Raw genomic sequence first — 6,000 nt, forward strand, 5'->3', positions numbered from 1 at the left:
CCTCCAACTAGTGAATTCGATTAGTAAATTTGACTGCTGCTATTTTATGTATCAACTGTTTTATATTTACATTTTATACTGTACTGGTTTTGCTACTGTTGTTTTAAATTGTCCTTTGGATGTAAATTATATGGAATGTTTTTTTTTAACTTAATGTAATCCGCCCTGGGCCTGCCTCACAGGAAGGGTAGAATAAAAATCTAAAGCAAATAAAACATATAAAATAAATTTAAATCTCCTCCAGATATACTTAAAACTCCCCCTCCATATATTGCAGGGGAAAATATTAAATGGTGGTCAGACTGCCTCTCAGGGAAGCTTGTCCATGATCGCATAGATGAACCCAGGACACAATTTCAAGGAACCCCAAGAATTTCCAAGCCACCAAATAGAAACTACCGGTCTAGTAGAAGGGCTGAATTCCATGTACTTAAGTAGAGTTTGCCAGGTCGTCACATGGATACTGCGTCTACGCCTCTATTAAAGTAAGAGTGCCACGTTTTCGCCTAGATACGGTACTTATGCCTTTAAGTCCTCCCAGGAATTGCTAGGATGCTCCTGCCCTATATTTTTTGTTCCACCATCTCCCTTGTCTGTGTAAGCAAGCAGGGATCAGGTTTTGCTCCATGCAAGCACAAGAGGAGAGCGGTTGAATGGACTCGCAGAGAGAGAAAGCAGCAGTATCCTCTGCAGAGGACAGGTCACAGCCTCTGGCAGGAGGAAGCCGATAGCCCCAGTTCCAAGACACGGGTGGACCAAGTGGCTCTTTGTCCGTCGCAAGGCGTTTTTGAATCTCTGCAAGGGAAGGACTGCACTTGATGCTGTCAGGGGGGTGCAGTGAGGAAACCTGTTTAACCCACTTCGAAAATGACCTCATAACAGTTGTTAACTTCTTCTCACTTGCAGCCTCCAGCAAGCAAAGTCACAACTTGCTGGCAGAGCTACACCCACTTTCACGAGAAGACCTCACGCCCATTGCATAAAACAACTTCGTCACACAGGGTGGAACTGTAATGTGGCCAGCTATGATACGGTTCCAGCCATGGGTTTTTCGGCAATTCCCCAATGCCTCACCTCCACCCAGCAAATGATCTTTGCCTCTATGGACAGGGCACAGGGCAACATTTTCAATATTTATTTTAATGTATGCCAGGGTTTTTTTCCCCCACATGAATCATTTACTCCAAGCCATATGTACCCTCCCACACTGTTTTTGAACTGAAACATTAATGTTGAACAATTATATGTTGGGCCAAACTTCTCACCCGCCTCCTCTCCAGAAGGCCTCCAAGAGCTTCTTACAAGTCTATGAAGCAGAGAGTGACTGACCCAAAGTCACCCCGTGAGCTACATAACCAAGCGGGGGTTTTAATCTCAGTTATACTAGTCCAAAATTCTAACTACCACATCACACTCTACACCACCTCCAGGCAGTAACATGACCACTTGAGGGCCAATATTTTGCCTCTGCATTGGTTACTCCCAGGGGTCATTTCGTAGAAAAAGAGCTGGAGGAAGTCATTAGTATAACTCATTAGCATATGCCACGCCCCTTGCCATCACCAGAAGTGTGTCATTAGCGTAACTGATTTGCATATGCCACACACCCTGACATCACCTATCCTGCCTGTTTTGGACCCAGTCCTGGCCATTCAGGGCCGAAATTGGGCCCAAAATGGCAAAAGGGGGCTGAAAATGGCCGAAAAGGGGCCCAAAATGGTCAGGATCGGGTCACTGCTGAGTGGGAAAGTGATCCACCACACGTCAGAGGCCTGATCCGGGCCATTTTGGCCCCAATCCAGGCTGAAACGAGCCCAAAATAGCCGAGAGTCAGATGGGCGGGGCCACCGGACATGTTACCTCTTTGGGGAACTGCGTTCCTGTGCGTTCCCCCTCGAAATGAGCCCTGGTTACTCCTATCCAAAACATATTCAAGGTGGAAGGAGCAGCTGCTCGGAGCAAACCTTTTATGACAGGCACTGAACAAACAATGAAAAATGAAGGGATTTCATAACTGCGTACCTTGAGAGGACGTAAAACATTTCTTAGAAAATAAACAATGTTATCCATTGCTAACTTGCTGAGATCCAGAGGAGTTAGCCATGTTAGTCTGTGGTTGCAAAATAGTAAAGCGTCCAGTAGCACCTGTAAGACTAACCAGCTTTATTGTAGCATAAGCTTTCGAGAACCACAGCTCTCTTCGTCAGTTAACTTTCTGAGGAATGTTTTAGGTCGTTTTAAGGTACACAGTTAGGGGATCCCATTCTAAAGCGAGTTACAGCCTTCTAAGTCCATGGAAACCAATGGTGTAACTCTGTAAGATGCCATATTGGACACATCCACCATTTTAATTTTATTTATTAAAAGCATTTGCATGCCACCTTTCTACCCAAATAGGGTCCCCAAGACAGTGAATAATACATAAACCAGGACTCCTAGATGTAGCTCCGGTGAGTTCAGGAAGTATCACCAACACGCAAAAATAGGGCATGTCAGCAGGACAGAATGTTATTAACTAGGCTGTCCTAGAGCTTCAGGAATGTTACCTTGCCATTGTTCTGAAATACTCATATAACTGTTTGAAAGACAACTTGGGGGGGAAATCAAACACACTTAAGTCTCAGCACCTAATGTTCTGTGAAATTCTATGAAAGAAACACGTAGTCTGGATGCAACAGGACATGTATGAAACCACAAGGGCCCTGGGCAAGTGTCTCCTTCCGCTTGGATGTGCAAAATCCAATCTCTGGTGCTTGTTCAGTTTGGAAGCTAAATGGGTCCATCACTATTATCATAATGTCCCGCCAAGGGTTGTTGTAATATTGAAAGATTATTCTGAGCATCTTGGAGGAAAGGTGGGATATATACCAAAGATATAAAGGCACTTCTTCTAAGGTAGCGTGGTCATGGGGAGTGGAATTTCATTTTTCCAAAATTCATTTTTTTAGATACAGCCATTGATTCCTTTTATTCTCTTTCAAAAGAAGAAGTTCTCTATAATTTCTCTTTGTAATTTACCGTTACATCTTTATGTACTTTTTTGTAACGTCAGCCCTGGCAGCTAATTTTTTGACGCCATAGGCTGCGGCTCCAGCAAGAGAGTAGGAAGGTTTGGGAAGACATTGCCTGCCTCTGAGCATCTACAGAGTGCAATTCTGAAAATTTGCAGAACCTCCCTTCCTGCCCCTCCTCTCCTTGAATTTCTCTTTTGAACAAAATGGAACTGATTCAAAACAAACGGCATAGGCCTTCCAACAGGGCCGGCGCGCCCATGGAGGCCAGGTAGGCGGTGGCCTCGGGCGCGTGTGCACGGGAGGGGCGCTGGAGGGGGTGTTGGGGGTGGAGGCGCGCGCAGCGAAGCTGGAGTGACTGGGCTGCCTTCAGCTACTGCTGCAGCCAGCCAGCCAGCCCCTTGCTGCCGCCGCCGCCACACACGCCAGCCAGGCACAGCCTCTGTGCGCCGCTCAAGCAGCGGCTCGCGGCTTCTGCGCCCAGCTGGGGCGTGCGGCGGCGGCGGCACGGAGCTGGCTGGATGGCTGCAGCAGCAGCTGTAGCCAGCCCACGCCAGCTCCGCTGCGCGCTCCTCCACCCCAGCTGGGCGCAGAAACCGTGAGCTGCTGCTGGGGTGACGCACGGAGCAGCCTCCGCGCACCTCCCCAGCCCCGGCTCGCAGCTTCTGTGCTCGGCTGGGGCATGTGGCGGCGGCGGCACGGGGCTGGCTGGCTGGCTGCAGCTACTGCTGCAGCCAGCCACCTCAGCTCCGCTGCGCACTCCTCCGCCCCGGCCGAGCGCAGAAGCCATGAGCTGCTGCTGGGGCGGCGCACGGAGCAGCCTCCGCGCGCCTCCCCAGCCCCGGCTCGCAGCTTCTGCGCTCGGCTGGGGCATGTGGCGGCGGCGGCACGGGGCTGGCTGGCTGGCTGCAGCTACTGCTGCAGCCAGCCACCTCAGCTCCGCTGCGCACTCCTCCGCCCCGGCCGAGCGCAGAAGCCATGAACTGCTGCTGGGGCGGCGCGCGGAGCAGCCTCCGCGCGCCTCCCCAGCCCCGGCTCGCAGCTTCTGCGCTCGGCTGGGGCATGTGGCGGCGGCGGCACGGGGCTGGCTGGCTGGCTGCAGCTACTGCTGCAGCCAGCCACCTCAGCTCCGCTGCGCACTCCTCCGCCCCGGCCGAGCGCAGAAGCCATGAGCTGCTGCTGGGGCGGCGCGCGGAGCAGCCTCCGCGCGCCGCTCCAGCAGCAGCCCGCAGCTTCGGCGGTCGGCGTGCCGCCCAGCCCCCCTGCGGCGCATGATGACGTCTGCGATGACGTCATCACGCCGCGCAGAGGCGCAAGGCACGCTGCCGCAGGCGCCAAAGCCTCTGGCGCCGGCCCTGCCTTCCAAGGTAGAGGAGTTTCCAGACAGACCTAAGTCCCACAGCCAGTAACAAGTTTTGTGTGCAGAAGGTCCCGAAATCCAGTGGCTGGATGGTGAATCAGCACTCTGCTAGTTCCAATCCCACTACCGCCACAAGCTCAGTTAATGGCCTTGGGTAAGCCACTCTTCTCAGCCCCAACTCCCCAGCTGTACTGCGGGGAGAATAACAACACTGACTTTGTTCACCAGTCTGTAGGGCACTAATCTGTCTAAAAGAGCGGTATATAAATGCTGCTGCTGCTGCACAACACAATGACATCACACTGTGCAAAAGAGGAGAGGCAAGAGATCTGTGCTACAGATACGCCCGTGTGGTAGCGTCTTTGTCCAACTCCAGCTAGCTGGGTTGGGAGTGACCTCTGCCTGGGGCACTGGACAGATGCTACCAGTCAGAATGGACCACACTGGACTAGAGAGATCAATGGTCTGATTGTGTCAAAGGCAGCTTCAGGCTATACCTGCACAAGGACGTGAAAATGTGCTCCCACCATGGCAGCAGCTGCAGGAAAGAATGGGAGGAAACAGCATCCAGGTGACCCCCACTCTTGCTCTGTTCACTGCTCCCACCCCTGTGCCTCCCCTTGAATGCTCTCAAAAGCACAGGAGAGCGAGAGAAATTACAGCAGGACCTGAAATTCTTAAGGGGGGCGGGTGCAGCTCAGCTGTAGAGCATCTGCTTGGCATGCAGAAAGTCCCCGGTTCGATCCCCAACAACTCCAGTTAAAAGAAGCAGGCAGGAGGTGATGTGAAAGACCAGTGTCTGGCATTCTGAGCAGACGATACTGAGCGTGATGGATCCCAATGGTCCGACTCGGTATAAGGCAGCTTCGTGTGTTAAGGACCCTTGCCTTTCCTCTCTGAGGTGGGCTGTAATGCTTCAGTACAGCCCAGCAGGGAAAGGGAGAATGCCCTTTTAAAGGCTAGTAGGGACACTGCCACTTTGAAGGCGGAGCTTAGCTGCACCTCCATCATGGCCACAGATGGGGGCAGCCAGACAAATTTTCTGCCTGCAGCCCCCTGCCCCCCCAAGTTTCCCCCTCTGCTCTAAAGAAAATGAGGCTTTTAATGGGGGGGGTCATTCAAAGGGGGGGATGGAAACCAGAAGTGGAGCCATCTGAGGGCAGGACATCAATGTGGTTATGGTTACCAACATCCAGGTGGGGCCTGGGGAGATCTCCTGGAATTACAGCTGATCTCCAGATGACAGAAATCAGCTCCCCTGGAGAAAATAGCTGCTTTGGAGGGTATTATACCCCACTGCAGGTCCTCCTCTTCCCCAACCCCACCCTCCCTAGGTCCCAGCCCCAAATCTCTAGGCATTTTCCAACCCAGAGTTGGCAACCCTAGGGCAGAACATCTGGATGCTCCAGTTTATTGCAAGGGCTTCACACTGCCAAGTGTGTGTGTGTGTGGGGGGGGGGGAATCCCCACGTGCAAGCAAGCCTCAGATGTTCACCTCTTTCCAGAAACGAACCCAGCCAAATTTCACCTCCCCCTGCCCTGCTGACGGTCGTGGTTTTTGAAACGTCAATCTGGCAATCCAAGACGGTATTTGAGTTACTCAAAAGCTTCTCGATCGCTTTCATGTAC

This window comes from Eublepharis macularius, chromosome 2 (assembly GCF_028583425.1).
Source record: "Eublepharis macularius isolate TG4126 chromosome 2, MPM_Emac_v1.0, whole genome shotgun sequence".
Taxonomy (NCBI): domain Eukaryota; kingdom Metazoa; phylum Chordata; class Lepidosauria; order Squamata; family Eublepharidae; genus Eublepharis; species Eublepharis macularius.